This window comes from Panthera pardus, unplaced genomic scaffold (genome assembly GCF_024362965.1).
Source record: "Panthera pardus isolate Hobbes unplaced genomic scaffold, ASM2436296v1 HiC_scaffold_11, whole genome shotgun sequence".
Taxonomy (NCBI): Eukaryota; Metazoa; Chordata; class Mammalia; order Carnivora; family Felidae; genus Panthera; species Panthera pardus.
The window spans coordinates 33,433,369-33,458,662 of NW_026526666.1; the positions used below are offsets into that span (position 1 = coordinate 33,433,369).

Below are 25,294 nucleotides of genomic sequence, written 5' to 3' on the forward strand. Positions count from 1 at the left end.
AAGGGGCATGCCTTGGGTGAAGAGCGTCACTGAAGCAGAGGCAATTAGCAGAGAGGGCTGACAGCTGAGGGCTATCAGGCAACAGCTCTCCTAGCAGCTGGAGGAGTAAACCCTTCACTCCTGAGGGGGACCTGGGGGCTACAGCATAGTGACTACTCAGAACCCAGTTCCACTTCTTATTAACTATGTGACCATGAGTAAGTCAGTCGTGGCCTCTGCACCTTAGTTTCCTGATCTATAAAGTAGCTCTGTAATGACCTATAATGATCTATAATGACCACCTCGTAGGGTTGTCACGAAGATGAAATGAGATAATAATGTAATGCACCTTAAGACACAACCTGGCACATAAGCGCTGTGTCTTTTTTGTAGCTATAAAAAGCTTAGGGTTTGTATGGGATAGCTAAGACTAAAGTATAGGCTACAGCAGAAGGAGTTGCTAAACTGTGGTCAGTGGGAGCTTAGAAGAGGGGTGAAGATCAGGGGAACAAAGAACAGTTTCAAAGAGGACATGGTCAACAGATACGTGGAATTTAGAAAGATGAGACAGGAGGGGACAGCTTCCAGGTAACATATTCACAAGAGCAAAGGCCCAGGAAGCAGACAGGGCATTTGCAGGGCAGTGAGGAAGTCATCGGGGCTGCTACAGTGCTTCCTGCCCAGAAGCTGGCTGGGAGAAGAGTGGGTCATGGAAGCTTAAAAATCCATGCAGAAACAGCTGCTCTGAGACCTCAACGGACCATGGTACAGTTGGGCTCAGAAGCGGTGTGGGCGTGTCCCTGAGGAATGACACATCTTGGCAGGAGAGGGAAAGGGAGGAGGATGGAGACAAGGAAGAGAGAAGGATGAGGAGAGACAGACACAAAGAAGAGAAACATGCCAAGGAGACAGAAAGCTGAGGACAAATTGGGATTAAAAGTCAATCCAGGGGTGCCTGAGTGGCTCAGTCGGTTAAGCGTCCAACTTTGGCTCAGGTCATGATCTCATGGTTCGTGGGTTCAAGTCCCGCGCCAGGCTCTGTGCTGACAGCTCAGAGCCTGGAGCCTGCTTTTGATTCTGTCTCCCTCTCTCTCTGCCCCTCCCCTGCTTGCACTCGGTCTCTTTCTCTCTCTCTCTCAAAAATAAGTAAACATTAAAAAAAATTTTTTTAATAATAAAAATTTTATTTTAATTTATTTTATATTTTTATATATTTTATATATTTTTATATAATTTATTTTATATTTTTTTAATAATAAAAAATAAAAGAGGAAAAGAGAATACCAGAAATGAAGAAGAAATGTGGACTAGTGCTTTAAGAAATGATGGTCTTTTAATTTCTGAAGCTCTGATACAAAGAATTAGTGTGGTAGAAACAAAATAACAATAATAGTTTAGACCTAGGTCAGCTGTGTTACTTCCTCAGAAAACAATACGAATACACTTATTAAGGGGCCCTGTGTTTTCCTATATTATAAATAGTTCTAAATTAACGTCCCTTCCCAAAATGCCTACTTTTCCAACAGGTGCAATATGACACCATCTGCCCAACAAAGGATCTAAATGTCACCAACTTCATAAGAAAATGTAATTGGCTGTTTAGGACCCTAGTTCACTATGATGATATTTAATAATTTGTACTTATAGAGCATGTAGGGGCATAAAATGAATTATAAATGTTAACTCTCTAACTCACACAGTAACTCCTTAGAAAGACAGGAAACACGACAACTCCCCTTTTAACAGATCCATTCATTCAACAAACATTTATTGGCCTCCTGCATGCCAGGCATTGTAATGATGCAGAAATCTGGCTACGTGAAGTTTGAGCGCCTGCTTCCCAAGCAGAAATGAGAGTCTCCCAAGAGCAGGAACCCTGACGTTTCCTCTCTGAAGTCCTAGGGCCCAGCACTGCACCTGGAAAAAAGAGAGTCATTGCATAAATGCATGCAGATTTTTTAAAAAAGTAAATACCACAAATTAGCTACAAGTCTGTGCTACTGTTATTAAAAACATAAACCCAGAGACTTTTGACCTCCGAGCCATTGTTAGCCACTGGACCTCACTTCCTGTGGAACCCGCTTCACCTCGTGCTCTTCAGCTCTGCCACACTGTAAAACATTCACCCGACGACTGTTGCCAAATATGCCATTTCTGTAGCCCTTTACATTTACTGGGGAAGAGGTCGAGGCTGGGCCCCACACTAAGATTTGCTTTTTTCTTAAAGATGTTGGCTTCTGTGAAGATTTTTATACCGAGCGGAAAAATAGAATTCTGAATCTAGAAATCACTCCAAGTCAATATCCTCTTGTTAGTCCGGGTTGGGTGTGGGAAAGTTCCACTTGGCAGTTGTGATGAATCACGAGGTCCCGACTACTCTCCGATGGTCAGCAGAGAATAGGAATGATTTGGACACCTGGCTTCTGTCTCGCTCAGGTCTGAATCCCCAGCAAGATTTTTCACAAGGTGTCTGGCAGCTTAACCCCATCTGCCAGGGTCCAAAACCTACGTGTGCCATACCAAAATCCTGGTGAAATGGCGAAAAAGATGAAGTGACAAGTTCGTGCCCGATTCTTGCACTTTCCCCCTGCCACATGCCAGTGTGGACACCATTAAAGAGCCGGACTGCTACAATCAGGAAGGAAGGGAGCCCTTTGCTCTCAGAACTAAGGCAACGGTGCCACCGGGGCTAGTCATGAAGCAGAATCTCTCCAAGGGAGGAGCAAAGTGACACCAAAAGGTCCAGGTGGCCCTCCCCAAGCCTGGGGCTATTGCCCTTGGGACATTCCCGGAAGAAGACCCATTTTCGCAAATGTCGAAATTCCGGCCCCAGACGGATCGCTAGGCCAAGATACACCCTACATAAGTTACTGGCTATTTCAATTATTCAGGTTATCATCTGTGTTCTCCTTTTGCCCCCTGACTTTCTCAGTGAATGACTGTATAAACCTACTGCTCTCTAAAGACCTTCAAAGCGTTTACACGTAGACAGTGTATCTGAAGAGGGCCAGAGAAGTCCAAAGAAGAGAACTTGCTTTCCTCATTCTTTAAAAAACATATCCTGTATCACTTGGCTGAAATTTACATCGGGAGGAAAAAAATAAAAAATAAAAAGAGTCTCACAGTTTCTTTCTTCTGCTTTTCGGGGGAGGGGGTGGCATTGTCTGTCTACGGCTGAGCCCACAGTTGTACATGAAAGTTAATATTTCCAGGGCCCTGCGTGGGATACCTTTCCCAGAATTCATGTTCTCAATGGGAAACTGAAATAGCGCGTGAGAGTTACCCTAAGTAGATTTAAATAATTAAATTCAAAAATTCTCAAACCACTTGCTGTTTCAAATTTATTTCTTTAATAACAACTCAGACTCAGCAACAGACTGGATTAAGATTTCATTTATTCGAAATTTAAGGTATATCCAGCCCTGGGTGTTGTTTTTAAGTATTTAAGGGGAAATTTGTGCGTGGTGAAAATGAAGAGGCTGTAGCATTATAAATTCATTTCCTCTATTAGAAGCAGGGCCCCGCCTGCACGCCGCAGCTGTTCGGGGAGGTAGTCCCGGCAGGCTGAAGGGCGCGCCGCGGAGCAGACGACCCTTTGTTTCCCCACGAGGGGAGATTTGGCCGGCCCCACACCCTCAGCAACAACTATTTCCTCAGTGGCGCCAGGCAGTTGGGCAGAATCATCTGGGGTGGTTTTCATGTGGCAAAGCAAAGCATCCTCTGGGATTCCAGAGAGACTTCTGAGGATCCATTTTCATCCGTGACCTCAAATCATGCCTGGTACCGGGCACAGAGGACGGGAGGCCACGGTGGCCTGAGCCGAGTTCGCTGACCTCTGGAATAACCCGCCCCGATACAGGCGGCAAGGCAGAGAGCGGCTCGGAAAGCAGGTGTTACATCGCAGGTAACAGCCCCACGGTACTTACTATTCATGCTAACAGTTTTACAAACAAGTGAGTTTCTTATACATTCATCGCCACCCCCAGGCATTCATATTCTTTTTAAGTACGGAAACCTTAATTAGATTTTGACCACAGACCCGGATTTGACTTACCCTGACAGGGTTTCCATTAGTGTAATCTGTGGGGGAATTCACTGTTTTAACATCTGTGTGCCTGAGGCCTATCTCACATTTACTGCAAAACTCTGAAAAGCCTCCCTTGTATGGCTGTATGTTTCCTCATGCTCCCAATTTCACAGAAGTCATTTCAGCACCAAACGGTAATTAGCAAAGGGATGGGCCTCAGCTGACATGAATGCAATTTATTGTTTTCCACGAGGCCCTGAACCAAGCAAACAAAGAACACAGTCTAGCTGTCTGGCATTTTATTAACTTGTATTGTGCAGTGCACCTTACTGAAGGGAGATCTTCGGGAGAAATTCAGCAGTTTGTGTGTGGCAACACGCAGACTTTGGAAGAATATTCATTTCAGTTCAATTAGGCAAGTTTTGTGGTACCTCAGTCTGTAATATAGGACAGCCACTTTTATAATTATCTTCCATATTAACTTTATCATCGCCAGACTTTTGCATAAATGCAACCTTTCATCTTTAAAATGCCAACACTTCTTCAATTTTGGCAACCGTACAGCACTGCTAATTATTTGCTCATTATGTGTGGTTAACTGATGAATCATTAATAAATGAATGAATGGCTAATATATTTTTATGGTAATTGGAGATATAACTGATTGCAGACTTCCTTAGCTTCTCAAAACGGCACTGAATGAGCAGTGGCTGCCTAATTGTTTACAGATGATATTTATGCCCCCACCCAGTGTTTCCCACAGTTGTGGTTTATCACTGGCATATTCTCATCGGTCCAGGGTGGCGGCTCGCCGAGGACCAGTCTGGGCAGAGGGGAGCGGGCAGCTGCATAACCGTGCTTCCTTCCCTTGTGTTTCTGTCACCTCGTTTGTCTCAGCTCAGCTGACACGTAGCCACGTATGGGCCTCAGGGCCACTTGCTAGCAATTCGAAGACTTCTCGTGGATTCTCTTCTCCTGCGCGTCGGCGGGGCCACGGCCATAACACTGCTGCGGTTACCCCTAGTCAACAACATATAAAGAGTTGGACGCGGACACGGGACCACGCTCGCCATCCAACCGCCACTTGCCTTGGCTGGCACGCCCCGAGGAAAGGTGTGGCCAGTGGCCACGCAGCCTGGCGTCTCTGTGGTTGAGGAGCCGAAGGAGACCCTTTGCAAAGTTTGGTTACAAGCCTGCAGTTCAGTTTGCACCACCGACAGAAGTCCAGAAAATAAAATGGACCGGAGATGCTCCACTCCGTTCCCTGACTCGCCGTTCGTGGCTGGTTAGTGGGTTTGGAGGTAACTGCTGTGTTACAAAAATTGTATCCATCGTGCACCTCCGTCACCACCTATAGGTTAAAGACAAAGAGTCTGCATTTGTCGGCGATTCTCGTGAAAATGAAAGATAGAATACTGGCCAAATAAGGCTTGTTTAGCTTTATACAAACAGACGGAAGATCAAGTTAAAAATGCAAAGGACATTACCAATTCTTAATTATAATTATTTAACCAGGTGGGTAGTTTCTCCTAATGAACATTTCCATGAAAACAGAATAACTAATGACAGTCTTAAAGAAGCCTTTGTCTTTCCATGTACTAATGATCACATTTATAAATATGCAGCAAGGCCCCCGTGTACATTGCTAATGATAAGTAATTAAGCACCAGGCGTGGGAAGCCAGTGAAAAGGGTCATGTTAATGCAAGAGAGGAAATTAAAAATGCAATAAAATAAGTTGCCTAGAAAAGATTAAATAAACTTCTGGCTTCTCCTTCCAGAAAGAAAAGAACGGCTCCCCATTCTCACAGTAATGCCGTGTCAAGCCATTCAACAGCTGGTTAGAAAGTCAGACAGTACGGGTGTCAGCCTGCTCACTGCCCCCATCCCCATTTTATCCTACTGGTTTGCAGGCAGGGGGTGTGGCTTCAAAGGGCACTTGGGTCACTGGAGGAGGAAAATGGACCCCTACAAAAGGCAGGGGTCGGCCAGCAAGGACGGACACCTGCCACTGTGAAATTAAACTGAACTTTGTTGTTATTGCTGATACACCACTTGCTTATGAAACCATACGGACCAGCCTGGGTTTTTCTCATCTTTTAGACGGCAGAGAGGACAAGCAGGTTGACTTTTCCAACACAGTAGAATAACCTCGGTCTCTCTTCACATGGTCTGGTTCCCCACCAGACCCCAAGCTCCTGGAAGATGAGATCATGACTCTGTGCGAGTAGACACCGTATCCCTCACACCTAGCACTGTACCACACATACACTGAGTGCTTAATAAATGCTGGTTGGATAAGTGAATGAATGAATGTTCAGAATAGAGCGTCTCTAAGCCAAGTTAGCAGTTTGTGAGAGAGTCCTTTAACATCACTCCCAGACCAAGCAGCCCTGCCACAGAAAAACACTTGGGCCCAGTGGAAAGATGTGACACATTTCCCTCTTATTCAGGTCCTGAGAAAGGCACCAGTTCTTTCTTCCACGTACCATCACCAAAAGGAACAGAAATGTGAGGCTTCAACAAAAAAATCAGTCTTTGCAAAACAAATCATACAGTTGGCATGAGACTCCTGGTTGGTGATTGAGTTAAGCATTTCCGTTAAGCATTAAAGACACACAGAATGGGGGAGAGGGGAGGGGCACCTGGGTGGTTCAGTCGGTTAAGCAATCAACTTCAGCTTAGGTCGTGATCTCTCTGCTCCTGAGTTCAAGACCCCTGTCAGGCTCTGTGCTGACAGCTTCAGATCCTGTGTGTCCCTCTCTCTCTCTCTCTGTCCCCGCCCGTACCCTGCTCGAACTCTCTCTCTCTCTCTCAAAAATAAAAACACTAAAAAAAATTTTTTTTTAAATAAAAACGGGGAGAGAAGACAGAATGAGTAAGTGGACTTCTTGGCCAAAGTAACAGGACTCATATCTGGATCTCCAACGCTCTTAAATAAGGGCAATTTGGGTTCTTTTTTAAAAGTGTCTTAGTGGGGCGCCTGGGTGGCTCAGTCGGTTAAGCGGCCCACTTCCGCTCAGGTCATGACTTGGCTCAGGTCATGATCTCACGGTCCATGAGTTCGAGCCCTGCATCCAGCTCTGTGCTGACAGCTCAGAGCCTGGAGCCTCTTTCAGATTCTGTGTCTCCCTGTCTCTGACCCTCCCCCGTTCATGCTCTGTCTCTCTCTGTCTCAAAAATAAAGAAACGTTAAAATAAAAAATAAATAAATAAAATTAAAGTGTCTTAGTGAAGCTCTTAAGCCACTGAAGGTTTTTTTTTTTTTCTTTCAAACATTTCAAACTCGCTGATATCCAGTCTCTCAAGGCTTCCACATTCCCTAACTCTTCTTTCTGGTTAATCCCTCAGCGAAGGCAATCTAATTTTCTGCCGCTGCAGTCCAGGGTTAACAAGAAGGCAACCTTGATCTGAAGAAAACAGCAGCGGCAAACAAAAATTAAACCGTGGTTGGATATTTTGGGTAGTGTTTCCTTTTCCTCCCCCCCCCAAACCCCCCCCCCCCCCCCGCCTCTCTTTTTTCTTAAACGAGTTCTAAGAAGCGAGTCACAAGGCAGAATATCCAAGGCTTGGATCTTCCCGGCCTGTTTTAATATTCCTTCTGAATTCAAATGAACCATTTCCTTTTACATAAAATCTTCGACAAGGCCACACTTCTTTTGTTATCAGAGCGTTGTCATCGGCAAGCCTGCTCGGCTCTCATAAAGGCAATTTAGTACCTGACGCGCGCGCGGGCCTAGATGGGCCTCGCAAATAAGGGGCTCCCGGGGCGGGGGGGTGGGGGGGACCCCGGGGAGGACGGCCGGCTGCGGGGACACCTAAGGCGCGCCTTCCATCAACTTCTCAGGCGGGGCCTCGGTGTCTCGGGAAAGTCCGGCCCGCGGCAGGGACGCTCGGCAAGCGCATCCTGACCCCCAGCGGCCGGCCCCGTCATCGGACCCACGCTGGTTCCCACTCCTGCGGATCCCCGCGCCCCCGGGCCCCCTTCGCTTTAATTGACAATTAAAACAAACTTCAGTTCTCACAGAATCAACCGGGTGAAATTTCGCAACGCGAGTTGCACAACTCCATTCCCTCGAAGCAAAACCGACAGTCCCCCCCCCCCCCCCCCGAGGTTTCACTCTACACCTCTGCGTTGGTTGCTGAACTTCCCCCTCGAGTTTCTCTTCCCACACACACCGCTTTATTTCAGAGGCAGCCATGGAGACGGTTTCGGTATGTTTCTGGGGGTCCCCGCCTCGTGCCCGGCCCGGTGCTGAGCTGGCGGTGCCGCGACGCCCCGGTGCGATCGGGGCGCGTTTCCAAGCGGAGCGCGGCGCCGACCTCCAGCCCGGAGGGGTGGGGGCGCTTGTGGCTCCTGCCCTGCCGCCGACATCACACAACCCGGATAAGGCTTCCTGGCCTGGAACGACACGCAGTCACCCGGCCGGTGGTAGGGGTGCCCGACTGAGCAAGCAAAAGTGTGGCACGCTGCGGCTCGTCGTTATACTAAAAAAAATATTTGTTGTTTATCTGAAGTTCAGATTCAACTCGGGGTTCTCTATTTTATCCGGCAACCTCACCTCCTCATTTGGTGGTTGTATTACTGACCAGCTGCTGACCAGACCCTTGGATAGTCCAGGGGGCCTGGGTGCCCCCTAAGAATTGAGCAAGGATATATACACATTTATTTATATTTGTATATTTGTATATTTGAAAAATATATATATTTTTTTCAACCGTAGAAAAATAGAATGGGGTTCTAGAACCTCTCTGGAGGATCAGACCTCCCTGGGCATTGGCCCATGTCTCAGACTGTTAGTCCTCCTCCCTCCCCCTCTCTTCAGAGGGGAGGCAAGCCCCTGTCCTGAAGGGTCTCTTTCCCACAGTCAGCCTTGCAGAGAATCTGCCACCCGAATCCTTGGCCGCAGATGTTGAAACAAAAGTCATAAACAAGGTAATTTTAGGGGATACTAGATTAAACCGCAGCTTGGTCTTTAAGGGTTAGAAGTGCCTACATTCTCAACTGCCGTTTGTATCCACTGAAATGCTAAAAAGTTCAAAAACCGAGTTTTGGATTACTGTTATCTGTCTGCCATTAAAAAAAAAAAAAAAGAAGGCTATAGCCTTGGGAATACTGTACGTATCTGTTACCAACAACTCTGAAAACCACCTCTGCGGGCTTGTCAGTTAAACCAAATGTTAAATGGAAAATATTTGGCGGGATTTAAAATTAGACCCACACACATTACTTACAGATGTTTCCATGAAAAACACTTGAAACTGAACCACACCAAGTAATAAACCCCACAATGGTGTATTTTTTATACCCCAAGTTAATTTTTATTATATAAGTAGCCATATGAAGAAGGTATTGCATACTGCTTAAATTAAATACGGAGGAATGAAATCAGCAGTATCCCTTTACAGCATATGGCCCAGCAAATCAAATTACAAAGCTTTCCACATCTCATTAACTGCAATGAGTACAGTGAGTTTTCTAATAAGTCACATCTTTTTCATGTGAGTGGTGAGCAGTGACTTATTGTAAGAATTCACAGGATGACCCTTGTGCTGAAATTAAGAACTAATCTAAAATGGGCAGGGTCATCTGGTCAAGACTGATCATAACATTTCCTCATTATTGTTTTAGTTGGCATTGAAGCATATGTTTTCCCGGTGCCCCAGCTGAAAAATGCCTTTGATAATTTCACTGACAGCAAATAACCCACACACTGCCATTTAATGAGTTCAGGCAGGATTAGCTGACAATAAAGAATATAGTATAAATGTTTTTATTAGAACTGATTTATTTTTTAGCTGCAAGAAGAAGAAGAAGAAGACGTCACGTGGAAATGCTGAGCTGACTTCCCCTTGGGATGGCTATGGTGGCAATGGTGCTGCAGGTAAAAGGCAGGAGTCGTCCTGAGAGCCCAGGCCTGGCCAAGACCGTGCCTTTGGGCTGCAAATGGTGAAAGGAAAACACCAGCTGGAACCCACACTCAGATGTCGGGTTCCTTCTTTGCACAACAAGGAAAAAACACTTCTACAATTGCTCATCATGTGGCCTTTGGCTGAGATGAATTACCAATTTACAACCTCTTGTGTTTGGAGAGAAGCAAACTGTGCTCTTCTGAGGCAAGAATCAGGAACCTAAAAATCATTCAAGCCTTCTTGTTTATAAGGCCAGAGTGAGGCCAAAAATCCATTTCCTTCTGTGCTCTAAGCCCTTTCAATGACGAGTTTCTCACCATCTGCACTAATAAATATGGACTGGTGTGTGTATAACCATGCACGGAGGAGAAAGGAAGAGTGAAAGGAGTTTAAATGGTTGCAAATTGCTCTCCTGCTGAGATAACAGCAGTTTGCATGTGAGCCTCAGTTGTTACACATTAAGAATGGGCATTTGGCTTCTTTTCACACAGCTGTGAGAGAAGGGGTAGGTTTCCACCAGCGAGAAAAGAGGTCTGTTCTTAGGGAGACAGGCTTGCTGGTGGCATCTTGCCCAGAAGCTCTTTCTTCCCAGCTCCAACTGTGGGGACTGGAGACAGGATACGCAGATAAGTCCCGGAGTTGGGAGGGAGGGGATCTTTGGCACCGGTGACGTGAGCCCTGAGATGGGGACCATTCACCCCAAACCTCAGCAGAGACCAAAGGTATCAAAACGGAGGCAAGGCCAGACAGTTGATGTAGCCAGCATGTAAGAAAGTGATCCTTGGGGCACCTGGGTGGTTCAATTGGTCGAGTGTCCCTTCGGCTCAGGTCATGATCTCACAGTTCATGAGTTCAAGCCCCACATCAGGCTCACTGCTGTGAGGTAAGAGCCTGCTTCTGATTCTCTGTCCCCCTCTCTCTCTGCCCATCCCCTACTTGTGCGCTCTCAAAAATAATGAATAAACATTAAAAAAAAAAAAGAAAGAAAGTTATCCTCGAGGTCAAGGTGGACTGCTGGAAAGATCTGAAAGTTTAGGCACAAGTGGACATAGGATAATATGTCCTGGGAATATGCAAAAAAACACCATGAAGAAAATGGTGTATGGGGTAGCAGGGCCTGGCAGGGAGGGCAGCATAGGAAAGGCTCTCAGGGCTGACTGAGACTCAGTGGTGTCCTCCCAAACAGAAAGAAGTGACTCCTTGTTCGCAACATAATGTAGTGTGCAATTATGGGAGCTTCCAAGAGACTGCCCGGTGAACTATGGAAGAGTCACAGGAGTGGAAAAGCAGCCACGTAAAAGTGCTCCCTGAACATCCGTCCATCAGAAAGTGCACTTCGGTGAATGCTAAGGAGCATGAAAAGACCCTTCAGTCCAAACACCTAAATACATCCTCCAACAGAATGCAGACTGCTCCCAGACGGGAATACGGAACCCGAGTCTCATACCTCCCCTCTCAGGCGATGAGAATGTGCGGGAAGAGGACCGTAGGAAGCAAGGGAGACTCTGAAGCACTGCGTTCGAGGGAGGAGACAGAGAGCAAGAACTGGAAATGAAGCAGAGGGTCAGCCACTGAGCCCAGGCTACAGTGGGATCAGGTTTGGAAGACGAGCGAGAAAGATCACTCACTACGGAGGGGAGATGCTTAAGAAGCACAGCAGCTATGGCTCGGATGCCTGGGTGGCTCAGCCAGCGAAGCAGCTGACTCTTGATTTCAGCTCAGGTCATGATCTCAGGGTCGTGAGTTTGAGCCATGCATTGGGCTCTGCACTGGGAGTGGAGCCTACTTAAAAGAAGAAGGTAGAAGAAATAAAAAGAAAGAAGACGACGAAGCAGCAGCAGCAGCTATGGCTGGGAGGGGAAGGAGCTGTTAAGGGTGCCAAGCCTTCAGCAACACCCAAGACAAAATGCTGAGGTGGGGTGTGGGGGAGTTAAATACAATCCTTGGTATTAAACACAATCCTCCTCACCCAATCCCTGGCGAGAAGGAATTCGTAGTTACCACCCAAAGCAACTGTTCAGGAAAATGGTATGTGGTTTACCTGTGGTTTCTTCTACGTCTTCAAAATGAAACCCGTATTATCATCTAATTTCACCCTTCAGTTATAATGGAAACTGCCAAGCACTTGGTTACACAGACCCTGGCTACTTAACTAGAACCTAGACGAGGACAATCCCTGCGTATTGCTAGGTAACAATAACAAACTAACTAATATTTGCACAACTTTACAGTTTACAATGTGTTGTCATAACGCTTCTCATTTGCCCTTCATTACTTTGCTCTGAAAGAGGCAACTTGGCCGTAGCTAGGAAGTAAAAGAGCCAGATCTCAGAACCTGAGTCTTCAGATGCCAGGCCTGGTGTAATTTTTATTACAGCAAATAGCTTTTATGTACTATTAAGATAACACAAAAATGCTCTGGCTGTCTGAGGAAATATCCATGTTCTGCTCTTGAGAGACTGCATTCAGGGCTTAAGGCAAAGTTCTCCAGAAGAATCCACCCTCTCCTAAGTTCCCTCAGAATGCCTCTAAATCTAATGTATGCGATGGTCTGCCTTTATTCCTCCCTGACTGGCACAGACAGGACAGTCTTGCCAAGATGGCATCCTTAAGACAGATGATTGGTAGGACATTCCCCTCACCCCACTCTTGGTAGCTGCTTATTGACTGTGCTTGGTTGCTTTGGGGCTGAAAGAAAAACATAAGAGGGGCACCTGGGTGCCCCTGTTGGCTAAGCATCCGACTTCAGCTCAGGTCATGATCTCACGGTTCGTGAGTTCGAGCCCCACGTCAGGCTCCGTGCTGACAGCTCAGAGCCTGGAGCCTGCTTCGGATTCTGTGTCTCCCTCTCTGTCTGCTCCTCCCCCACTCACACTCTGTCTCTCAAAAATAAATAAAGGCTAAAAAAAAAAAAGAACACAAGAAAAAAAATCATGTACACGCTTGAATGACAGACAAAAGGACCATAATAAATGAACCCACGTAGCTCTTAACGCAGCATCAGCCAAGGAAACAGCTCACAGGAACCGGAGTGGAGTTACTGGGTGGTGCCCTCCATATGTGCCTTTGCCTTCCTTCTCCTGTGTCTTCCTCTTTCTGTCCGTCTCCACCACTGGTGGTGCTCAGGATATAAGTCGCTCTCTAAAGAAAATAGGAAACTCTCACTCCTTTCTGCCTTCTTGCCCCCAACTCTAGCTGGTGAGCAGGGCCCAACTTAAAGAGGGTTCTTGAAGAAGAAAGATATAAAAGCTCCAGATGAATGTTAAAGATTAGTTGTGCAAGTAGATTATAAAACTTCTGCTCCAAGTAGGAGGCTTTGGAGGCCTCGTCCTCTGCTGTAGTTTCTAAAACTTGGTATTAGACACTCCCCTCCCGGTTACCCAAAGCAACCAAACATTGTACAGACGGCCTAAGGCACTTTATGCAGGTAATTGACGGAGGCATTATGGTAATGAATAGGAAAACAGTTTAAACCTGGGAAAACATTCCTCCTGGTCATATTCTTCTTTCCCAGACATCCCAAATGCTACCATTTGGCCCCACGCTATTACCTATAGCCTTCCTTCATTCCAGCCAACAATGGCTTCCAGCAGTCCCACAATTCTCTTCTCCGTCGCCTCCAAGCTCCAACCCAAGATACCCCAGGAGCACTTCCTTCATGTTTTCTTCCTTCCTTTGAAGTTCCTCTCACTGACTCTGGGAAGACTTCGTAGTACTGTGTTCCCCAAATTGCAGATTGGCAAAGCCTTGACAAGTACCCTGTTTATGTATGGAAAAATTAACAATCATTTACAGGTTAAGATTCATACAGTCTTAGGGGCTGAAAGGGACACTTGAAGCAGTATTTGTCAGTTTGCAAACATTTCTCTGGCTTCTGACAACTTCCATCTATACAGTGAGGGTTCCGGGCCTTTGTGGCTAATGTTCTAGAAGCCACATAGTTGGAGTTCCAGTGCAAAAACCTGGGCCATAGGTACAGCTTCCTCCCTTCTTGTCCACACTCTTCATTCCGTCATGCTGTGTGTGCACGTATAAACATGAGCCAACTTGCCTGCCTTCACTCTATTCGAATGCTCATCAATTTGAGACCAAGGAGCAATTTTTATCCTTATACCTTAAATACTTAATATCGGATTGGCCACTGAATCGTATTTTCTTAATTGCAAATGTAAACACTCTACCTTATCCACATTTGTATCCACCCACCACAGGCCACCACCCCCTCCTTGGATGTTTTGCATATCCAAGATGCTTGATAAAAGCTTTTGAATGGCTAAATGAATGAAGAACCTTTCGTATCTGGTTATTTCAATGAGTACCGCTTGCCAGTTGATTGGAACTAAAGTCCCTAATTTTCAAGCTAGGTTTACCTTCCAAATGTGTTCTTCCATGGTCTTGGCTCCGCCGTTAAATAGCTGTATCGCTCAACAATTACACAACCTTGCTTTACCTCCATTTCCTCATCTGTAAAATGGGGATAAAAACTGTGCTTGCATGAAAGAATTAAATGAGGAAACCCATCAAAGCCCCAAGAACAGTGGCTAGCAATACGTCGCAAAATGCTCAATAAAGGTGACTACTGTTCTTTTAAACTTTGTCCAGCATACGCTTCATTACATATCACTGTGATTCTTGTGTAATGTGTCGACTTCAAAAAGACTATAAGCTCATGTCTGTCTTGGTCTTATCCCCAGCGTGGTGGTCAGGTAGGGGGTAGGTGGTCAATAAATGTCTGAAGGCACCCATACAAGCATGGGAAGGAATATTTTATGGCTGGCACACATTTCCACAGCCTTTTTGGGTGCTCTGAATGACAGTGTTGATGCATGCTCCTACACCATTCAAGATGCAGGAGTGGTTAAGATGCCAAGTGGTTAAGAGCACAGTTGGCAAAGCCAGCGAGAAAGGACATGAATCCTTGGCTCCACTACTTACCAGAATGTGATCTTACGTGACTTAACTTCTGTGCCTCATTTTCCTCATCTGCAAAAGGGGAATAGTAATAATAGTACCAACCTAAAAGGGGTTTTATGAAGACTAAACAAGTTAATGTTCGAAAAGCCCCTAGCGTTATATAAATGTCAGCTGCTATCATCATCATCATCACTTGTGAGTAAAGACAAGACACAAAGAAGACCTGAGAGTGAAAACAGGTGCGTGGCCTGGTGCTCGGGGGTGAAAAAGAAACGTGCCATACGGGCGCCTGGGTGGCTCAGGCGACTCTTGATTTCGGCTCAGGTTTCTATCTCATGGGTTCATGGGTTTGAGCCCCATGTCAGGCTCTGTGCTGACAGAGCAGAGCCTGCTTGGGATTCTCTCTCCCTCTTTCCTTCTTTCTCTGCCCCCTCCCCACCCTCTTAAAATAAATAAACTTTGAAGCAAAAGAAATAAGGAGAGTAAATTAAGCTTCTCTTTTGGGGCACCTGAGTGGCTCAGTGGATGACGCGTCCGACTCTTGATTTTGGCTCAGGTCATGATCTGATGCTTTCTGAGTTTGAGCCACGCATAGGACTTCTCCACTCCGAGCAGCAGAACCTGCTTGAGATTCTCTCTTTCTCCCTCTCCCTCTGTACTTCCTCTGCTCTCTCTCTAAAAAAATAAATAAATAAACATTAAAACAAAACAAAACAAAAAAAACAAAAAAACATTGTGCCACAAATACAGAGAATCTGTGGGATGGTTGAAAAGCAGTACTCAAAATAAACATGAAGGTGTGCCATGACAATTTAGCTGTCATCAATATACCGTGGGAATATTTTAGGTTCACCCAATCAAGGCCATACTTGAGGATAGGGGGTCACGGGGTGGGGGAGGGGGAGGGTTTTCAGAAGAGTGTCTGATTGGCAAAATGCAAACACTGCCTTGCCCACCATCTCCCATCACAAAGGTGGAGGCACACCTGTGGCCCAACACCCCTCCTCCAGTCTTATGGCTGGAACCACTCTTCCCGCCTTGCCAGCTCCTCCTGACCTGGGTTTTCTCATCACACTCCAGTTCAGAGACCCTCCAGATGTGGGGCTCTCTGAGGCTCCAGGAAACTTCAGGAAAAGACATCTTCGGTCTCAGAGCGATTGAAGGGCAGGCATGGGATTGGAGGAAGGAATGCAGAGAGCTTTGCTTCCTCTGTTTCCTACTGTGTGCCCACGATGGCTTTGGCGCCCCCTGCAGCCCAAAGCCGGGAGGTGATTTTCAGCTCACCACACTTAGCCAGGGATTGATTTTAAAATTATTCATGATTAGCCATCTCACCACTATCTACCTGCCTCAAGATTAGATGCTGCCCCTGTGTTACCATCCTCTTATAAGGGCCTGAAATCAAAATCTCATGGCTGGAATTTATCTGCCAAAATATACCGTGGCTTGAGAGTTCTTTTTTCAAGTCTTTGCATAACCCACCTATCTAATTCATGGCATGCAAATTATATTGCAAATCCTACGTCAGGGACAGAAACATGTCGTGGTTCTGTTACAGTCAGTACCTTATTTGTTATATCTATTGCAGACCATGACCTTCTGATATTTATTACCCCCACCCCTTACCCGTGTGCACAAATTGAAATGGGTCTCTGAAGATATATCATGAATGGGTCAACTTTACTCAAGATTCTTGGCTCTTACATAACACTACACTTACATAATAAAGACTGGTGTGGCTACTTAAGTAAGTTTTGCAAGATGTTAATAAATATTATTATTTATAATATTCCAAGGAATATTATTTCCTGGGATGGCCAAACTATCACATCGTGATTGCAGCAGGAATGCACACAGAGGTGTCTGGCTGCCAACAGAAGTTAAAACATTTGATATCAGGAAGGGTCTCAGAAGGGATGCAGAGAACATTGTCCACGAGGTTTCTCACTCGATAGATCAGCACGGAAAGCTTCACTCGTGTAGTCACGTGCTCATTGCCTGACTCTGGTGGGCAGATTCCATCCATGTAACATACAATTAAAAACATTTTTTAAATTTATTTATTTTATTTTGAGAGAGAGAGAGGGAGAGGAGGAGGGGCAGAGAGAGAGAATCCCAAGTAGACTCCAAACTCTCAGCGTGGAGCTGAAGGCAGGGCTCTAACTCAAGAACCGGGGGATCATGACTGGAGCCAAAATCAAGAGTCAGACATTTAGGGCACCTGGGTGGCTCGGTCGGTTGAGCGTCCGACTGCAGCTCAGGTCATGATCTCACAGTTCGTGAGTTCGAGCCCCGCATCAGGCTCTGTGCTGACAGTCTGGAGCCTGCTTCTGCTTCTGTGTCTCCCTCTCTCTCTCCCCCAACCTACTTGCATTCTGTCTCTGTCTCTCTCAAAAATAAGTAAACATTAAAAAATAAATTAAAAAATAAAAGAGTCAGACACTTGACCAACTGAGCCACCCAAGCACCCCTAAAACATTTTTAAATTTCTTTTTTAATGTTTATTTATTTTTGAGAGAGAGAGAGAGAGACAGAGCAAAAGCGGGGAAGGGGCAGAGAGAAAGAGGGAGACACAGAATCTGAAGCAGGCTCCAGGCTCTGAGCAGTCAGAACAGATCCCGGTGCGGGCTTTCGAACCCATGGACTGTGAGATCATGACCTGAACTGAAGTCAGATGCTTAACCGACTGAGCCACCCACCTGCCCCCAAAACACTTTTTTAAAGGGGATAATGTCCCTGTTTAAATTGGCCAGGCAGTGGTATAAAGGACGAAATCAAAATTCTTCGTGGCCTTCCCAAGAGTGGCATCACGCTCTTTGGAGAGAGAGGGAAGGGAGGGGCGGAGTTACACACGCTAGAATGTGCTGGGCTTGTGCCACAGCTCCTCTGGAATACAAGACGGCACAAAACCTCTTGAAGCCGATGGGAGTCCAAGGTAAGCTGCTTCACAAACACTCAGCCAATAATAAAATGTTTTGAAAAGCACTTAAGCTTAATGGGTTGAGGTGTTAACTCAGTGGAAGCGTCTGTTACTATGGAGAGGGACTGTGACAACAGGGCAACGCAACGCCACAGGGCTGGAAAGGGAAGGCCATCAGGAGGAGTCACGCCTCACACAGCAAACACATAACGAGAGGGCCTCCTGTACACAACAGGCGGCCACATCGGGCCCGGAATGATGATGATGTCCCCATGGGACGTGCGATCGGCATCAGGATGGTCTCCAGATCCCCTGACGCCTGTTGGCTCGAATCAGCCTTCTTGAGTCGCTACTGTCTCCAGGCCCTCTCTGAACCAGACCTTCTAGGACCCATACTGATTCTTCCAGTCCCCTCTTGGCCGTTAGCTCAGAAGCTAAGGACCATGCTGAGACATTGTGAAATGCATAGCCTGGTTCGGGCCTGCTGGTGTCACGGGCTCATGTTACATTCCGCCAGAATCTCTGACACGAGGCAGGCCGTAGAGACGTCACCAGGCCCAGGAGGTTCTCCTGCAAGAATGATTTTAGTTCCCCATGACTACTCACTTGGTGATTAGTCTTTTTATAATGCTGTTTCCTATCAAACATAGCATTGCCTTTAAAAGGATTTCAGTCTCCAAACTTCCTGTGATTGCATCATACCCTAAATGCTCATGTTCTAGCACCCATGCCATCTGGCAGCCATTCAAGTTCAGGGGCTGTGCATCAAGGGGGAAAACTGGTTCATCCTAACGCCATTTGACACAGGCCTTCCTGACAGTCTTCTGTGGTACAAGACACTGGGAGAGGCTGAGTCATCAGCCAGCTAAGTGCCTTCCTGACCCATACTGTTGAGTCATCTGAACAGCATTCAGAACCGTTGCTGTTGGCTCGGCAACAACTTAATACTCTGAAATTTATCCTTCATCAGGAGTATCCAGTCTCCTAGTCTGAGATTCACACCATTCTTTGAAACAGATAATATATTTTTTAATGAAAGAACAAAATAACATAATTACTTAGCTACAGAATAAACAGACCTCTGCCAGCCCAGGTAGAGAATATGAGAACGAGGGTTTGATTTTTTTAATTACACACAGCTTTTGGATAAGGGTGGTCGAAAGGACACTTTATTCCTCTCCCTGTCATCATGATTGCTCTGTTGCAGCTAATCAAACTCTAATTCATTACAAACTGGGACAAAAAACAGAAGAGAAAAATAAATAATGGCTTCCACCAGCCCTTAAGCCCTATGGGAATCGCTGATTAAATTTGGCACCTGGGCCCTGCTAGAATGTGCCCTCCGTGAGAGCAGAGGCCTTGTCTGGCTTGCTTACAAATGTATCTCCAGCACCAAGGTGAGCACCTGGCACATAGGTATTTGCTCAAGGAATGAATGAATGAACGAACAAACGAACGAACTAGGCCAGAGCCATCAAGAGCAGCAGAGAGGCCAAACGTCATAGTGGATAAAGTATGCAATTGAGATGAAATGCCTTGGGTTGAGTCCCAAGTCTTCTGACTGGATGAACTTGAATAAATTACCTCACTTCTCAGAGCCATTTCCTCACCGTAAAATGGAAGTAACAAAAATATGTATTCCGCAGGACTATTTTGCACATCGAATGATAAAATTCCTGTGAAGGTATTTCATAAGAAAGTAGCAGTTGCCCACACTAGCAAACTGGAAGTTACCTTATATCCCACTGGCTCATGTCCTCCCCAGTCCCACCAGCCCTGCCTTATACATGAGTCATCACCCAGATAGTTCCTGTCCCTTCCTGATGGACTCCCTGCCTTGAGCCTGGCTCCCCTATGGCCTCCTGCTGCCAACAAGCATCATGGGTAAGTAACCACTGCCACTGCCCAGGACCTCATGCTCAGAAAGACCCCATACTTGAGGTCTAATGCACCATGGTGCCATCTTGAAATTCTTTTTTTTTTTTTATGTATTTTTAAAAGTTTATTTATCTATTATTTTGAGAGAGAGAGAGAGAGAGAGAGAGAGCACACAAGTGTGGAGGGACAGAGAGGGAGAAAGGGAGAGAAAGAGAATCACTGCACGGTCAGTGCCCCAACGTGAGGCTTGAATTCACGAACTGCAAGATCACGACCTGAGCCGAAGTCGGACACTTAACTGACCAAGACACCCAAGCACCCTTCTGTCTTGAAATTCTTAATAATTTAGTGTTTTGGAAGTAAAGTCCATGAGACAATGACCTGTGTGCTGAGGACTGAGGGCCTTGGCTTATATGGGTCACAACTTCCACCACCTCCTACCTCCTGGGACAGTTTCCCAGCCACCCACTTACCTGTGTCCTGGCACCGTAGGCCCTACCCAGCCTCCCGCCTCCTTAACCCCTTCCAGTGACCACTGCCAACTCCACCAGCAGCAGGGGGCTGGTCACGGGTGTGAGAGGTCAGGGTTGGGTGAGCAGCCCTCACAATGCCTGGGGGTGGGCATGATGATGGCTGCCTCCACCCTAGGCTGACAGTGCATTTGGCAGGGACTTTCTGCAGGCAAGCCTTGCAACTAGTGCGTCCTGACACAGACATTGTGATACCCTTTTGGGGGGCAACTGCCTGCCGAGGTGGGGGGCATCTGGCCTCTGGGAAGTAGAGATGCCTGACTCCACCTGGAGCTGGGGCACAGCCCATTAGTCCAGCAGCTTCTGGGAGTGGGATCCCAGCAGCTAGTGACCACAAGACCCCAAGTCTTGGGGTAGGGCCCCAGGACTCTGTGAGGGTCTACACTTGCCCCATGGATATCCCTGTGCCTCACAAAGGTAATATTAAATAGCAAGTTTAAAAAAAACACCATGACAGGTCGAGACTACCGAATAAAGGGAAAAAGCTCTTTTCTTTTTTTAAGTACCATTAACAGCAATTTTTTTTCCTGTTTTTGAATAGGGAGCCCCACTTTTTATTTTGTACTGGGCCCCCTAAATGACCCTCTAAAGCTTGCCCTTGAATGTGTCACTCATCTGTCAGACTCCTTCATTACTTGTCCATAATGTGGGTCATAAAGTTCAAGCTTCCTGGCGAGGCCCCCAGGAAGACCCTTCCTCGTCTGGCACACGGTGACTTCCTCGGCCTCATTCTTTTCCCCTCACCCACGTGTACTCTTCTCCTTGCCAGCTTGAAAGATTAGTAGCTTCCCGAATGTGGTTGTCATTGGTCCTCACATATCCTTCCCTGTTACCATTCCTCTACCCCCACTTTTATCTGACAATGTCCACTCAAGCCTCCCTTCCCTTCATGGCCTTCCCTGACTTTCCCAGACCTCCAGACTGAGTTAGGTGCTCCTTGCTGTGCTCCTAGATCAGCCTCCACTCTCAGGAGAACCTTGTCATGACCCTCATCACTCTGTCCTATTATCCCTGAAGTTCCTACCTGGCCTCTCCACCCGACTCAGACAACCTGGTCCTGATAACAGGGATCATGTCTTTGGGAATTTCTATTCCTAGCACCAGTTAAAGTGCTGCTACTTTTGGGGGAAACTGAATTCAATACTAAGCCGGACATGCTGGCCCTCTCTGCTCGTCCCCTTCACTGCCTGCTTAGGGAGATGATCTGAATTAAACAAATCACATCAGCCACTTTCTCTAGAGAGAAGAGTCTTTTCAACAACAGAGATTCCCAAGGTATGCTTTTAAACCTGTTTTATAGACCTACTGCTTTCTGACCATGACCCCTTGGGTTTCAGCCCTTGCTTATCACCAAGCCTCAGCCACAGAAATTGGAGCTAGAAAGCACTGGACTAATTTTCTTAAGAGAACGAATCATTTTTTCTCTTTAGCACATTCATAAAGCTCCAGCAACTCAACCCCAGGGGTTAGCTCTTCCCTCTACCATTTTCCTATGGAGATTAATGCCCCATCTATTAGGATTCATGATCTTGGACCCAGAATCTGAACATAAGCTATTTGATCATCTGGTCCTCATTTTATAGTTTCAGGAGGCCAAGTGGCAGCCCCAGATTCTGACCTCTGGGACCTTGCTCCTTACACTGCTCCACATGGGCTCTTGTGAACCAGGAATGTTATTTCCTGGCTTTTAATTCACTCTTTTGCCCATCTCTCTTTGAAGATGCAAAGTCATCCTTGCTTCTAGGTTTCTTTCTCTCAGGATCTCTAGACCATAGTGGAATCCCATCAAGTGTCTAGTAAGTATACCAGCCAGTACTAAGCGAACGAGGATTCGGTCATTTTCAATTGTCATTTCTCACCGGTGCTTCCCCACCACTCCCCAAACGTCCATCAGGTGGTTTGGTAAAAGTTGGGAAGAAGGACGGATCAGACTATTGACAGCTATCGGTGACAAGACAATATAGTTTACTTCACTAATGTGGGGGAGAGCCGATGATAAAGAAACGATCCTTGATGCCACGTAATATTGACACAGTAGCCACACAAACCACATTCATCATCTCCCTAAACCAGCTGTCTCCTTGCTCTTGGGGGCAGTGCAATTGCTGCCGCCATGATGTCATGAACAATCCCCTCCTTATTCCACCACCATTCACGGATTCGTTAATAAGCTAGTAAGTTTCTGTTCCAGGCAGAGAGCAGTATGCAAGTCAGAAGCTTTCCAAATAGTCTGGAAATGGGTAGTTTTATGGTACACATCCCTAGTCACTTTGCTAACAGCCTCGGCTTTCAGAAATGTCATTAAATATTCCTTTCAAGAAACACATGAACCCCTAAATATGGCCCTCCTCCTCCTCCTCCTCCTCCCTACCCCTCCCACAGTCTCCATCCTTCAGGCACACTCTCAACTCCGAGAAATGTGGCCAGGAGAGAGCGAGACTATTTAGTGTGATGCAATACAGCCTGCTCAACTTTTGCATAGCAATTCAGCAAACACAGTTTTAAGCATTCAATTCTACTTCTACAGCTTCTTAAAATTCCCTGCAATATAATTATACTGATGGGAATGCAGAAAGATAATTGCTTTTAGAGGAAAGTTTCTCCTTTGTTCCATGTTCATCTGGCTTCCAGAAATGGAACAAGAGCCCTTGAACAGCAGAAATACGCATCCATGTGTCTCTAGTTATCATTTATTTACAAAGATAGACCTTGACAAATGTAATTTGTTCAATAAAATTAAAAGGATGCACGATAATTCACTTAGACAAAGAGACTTGAAAGGGGACGTCATCGGCAACAGCGCCGTCCATCATTCCAAATGATCAGCTGACTTTGAAGAAGTGGCAGGTGTTCCCCTTTTGGAATGCAGCATTGAAATAGTATTTAGAAGGGGGGGAAGAAAGAAAGAGAGCTCGGAATTGGAGCAATTCTTTATTCAGGCAATAATTATACAAATTAGATCTATGAAAGCCAGAGAATGACTGTGCCTTGAACCCTGTCTGTGTGCATAGAACAATGGGGAAATTAATAATTAAATCTATTACATATGCTCATAATTCAATACAAAAGATACCTCAGTAGTTCAAACACTCCTGTATTTTCATTTGAATAAGGCTTTCACACATTCTCCTCATTATATATGTATTATATTTTAAATTTAACAGCTTATTTTGTTGCCTTTATGTTTGAATTAATAAGGGCACACTTTAATGCACTAATGGGGAAATGCATTAGCTGGCTTTGCAGACATAACTTTGAAAAATCTCCAGTTTCCCAAGGGTGAAATCAATTTGCCCCATAACGTGTTGTCTCGCAGACACATCTGGAATCTTGGAAGAATAGCTCCCCTCTACAAGCTTCTGATTTGGGCCCCTGGATCTGAAAGAGGATCCCCAGAGTAGAAACCTTTGCTAAACTGAACAGACACCTCAAGATCATCTTCTGGATTCTGCAACGGCTTGCCCAGCTATCACATGGTTTTCCGTGCCTGGCCCATGTTAGTTTTTTCAAGGAGCAAAAATAATTCGCCTATGAAAAAGTAAAGGTTTATTTTGAATCCAATAATTCATTTTCTCTTTTTCTGCTTTCTCACTCTCTCTCTCCCTCTGGCTCCCTCCATCTCCCTATTTTTAACTCTCCTTCATACTACTTCTGAGCCATGGAGGGTAGTAAAGAAATGGAAGTTAGAGAAGACAAAAGAGAGAGAGAGAAAGGAAAGTATAGAAAGGAAAGTATAACGTAGGGTGAGTAATGGTGGTGGGGGGCGGGGTGGGGGCGGCTTTCACCACTGCTGAGGCACCAAGAATTACTGGGGTTCCAGCATAGGGGGAACGCTGGTGAAGGGAAGCCCTAAAATCCAAGAGGGCAAAATGAGGTCACAAAGTGGGGGTCCCACTTACTTAGAAAACAGAGTGAGTGAGTCCCCTGAGGACTGAATGCTAAGGATATAACCAATGGAAAACAATCCATCCCCCTGCAACCAGGAAAAGAGACAAAGAAGTCGGTTGCTGAGAGAGAGAAAGAGAGGAAGCCTAACCAAATGTTCATATTTTGGTGCAAAACGCTGCCAGCATACCCGGGGCGCCCAGGCCCACGCGGAGGCGCCGCTGCCACAGCGGTATGACGAGGACCGTGCCTTCGGAGGAGCGGAGGAGCGACAAATCCAATGATGCTAATTGCATTGCAGATTTCCAGCATCATTAGCAATTCTTAAAATTACATTTGCCCTGCTTAAGTTCTCTATTTCCACGTTGGTATACGGAGGGGGCAGGTCTCCGAAGGGGATGCGGGTTACGAAGAAATTCAATTGGACACATTGGCTTCAGGTGTGCGGGTGGAGGCAGGCCAGCAGGGATTCACAGCCCAGGAAAAAATGCTTGTTTGTCTTATTTTAAATGCTGATTGCCGGGAGAATAAACAAAACCCGCAGCTAAATGGGCCTTAAAGGAACGCTGGGAATTTTGGAAAGAAAAAAAGCCTTACCGAATAACGGCTGGAACTAGCCCTGTGGGTCCTATGGTGACAAGCACCATCCAAACACCCTGAGCGACAGAGGAACTTGCATTTGAAATAGTTGGTGCAGAAATAACCACTTCTCCCCTCTCCTTTTGTTTGTTTGTATTTAAAACAAATGAATAAAATCCAGATGAATTAGTGTTTTTGCTTTGTTTGTTTCCTTAAAGAGAACATATTTGCTCATTAGGAGAGTTCGACAGCCAGCTCCAGAAACAAAAGCCCCAACTCCATGTCTCTTTTGGCAAGGACACCTTCCCCCAGCATTCCCCAGCTCAAGCCCCTCCGTGCTGTTGGGACAGGAAAGGAGCATCCCAAGAGGAGAGCAGAGGTCAGAACCTGCCTCTCCCAAAGCTTTGGGGCCCTGATGCTGGGGCAGGGCTCTGCGCAGCTGGGACTTCCACTGCGGAGTCATTGAGAAGCCACCAACGCCACCCCCTCACAGGGTGGCCTCTAGTCTGAATCTAGCAACAGAAAGGGGGCCAGCTCTCGGGTATTTTTCCAACAATTTATGCCATATAATTAAATTGCTAAGTATATATATATATATATATATATATATATAACACATACACACGCTTAGAAATATATATTATATATACAGCTCTATATATAAACACAC

At 46.0% G+C, this 25,294-nt stretch overlaps 1 long non-coding RNA gene across 4 annotated transcripts in view; it reads right to left on the minus strand.

Annotated features, from left to right (window-relative positions):
• Nucleotides 1–1,726: 1,726 nt before the first annotated feature.
• Nucleotides 1,727–25,294, minus strand: part of LOC109246222 (uncharacterized) — a 34,919-nt gene continuing 11,351 nt past the window's right edge. Inside the window, exons 2-7 of one of the 4 annotated variants that reach the window (XR_008418768.1) lie at nt 15,342–15,507; nt 14,289–14,382; nt 8,134–13,677; nt 6,495–6,541; nt 4,034–5,357; nt 1,727–1,896 (exon numbers count right to left, since the gene is read on the minus strand). This is a non-coding gene — a long non-coding RNA (uncharacterized LOC109246222). Of the gene's footprint in view, nt 1,897–4,033; nt 5,358–6,494; nt 6,542–8,133; nt 13,678–14,288; nt 14,383–14,853; nt 14,902–15,341; nt 15,508–15,888; nt 16,204–25,294 lie in introns of those variants that run through there. The other 3 variants (XR_008418767.1, XR_008418771.1, XR_008418769.1) reach the window with 3 other exon arrangements.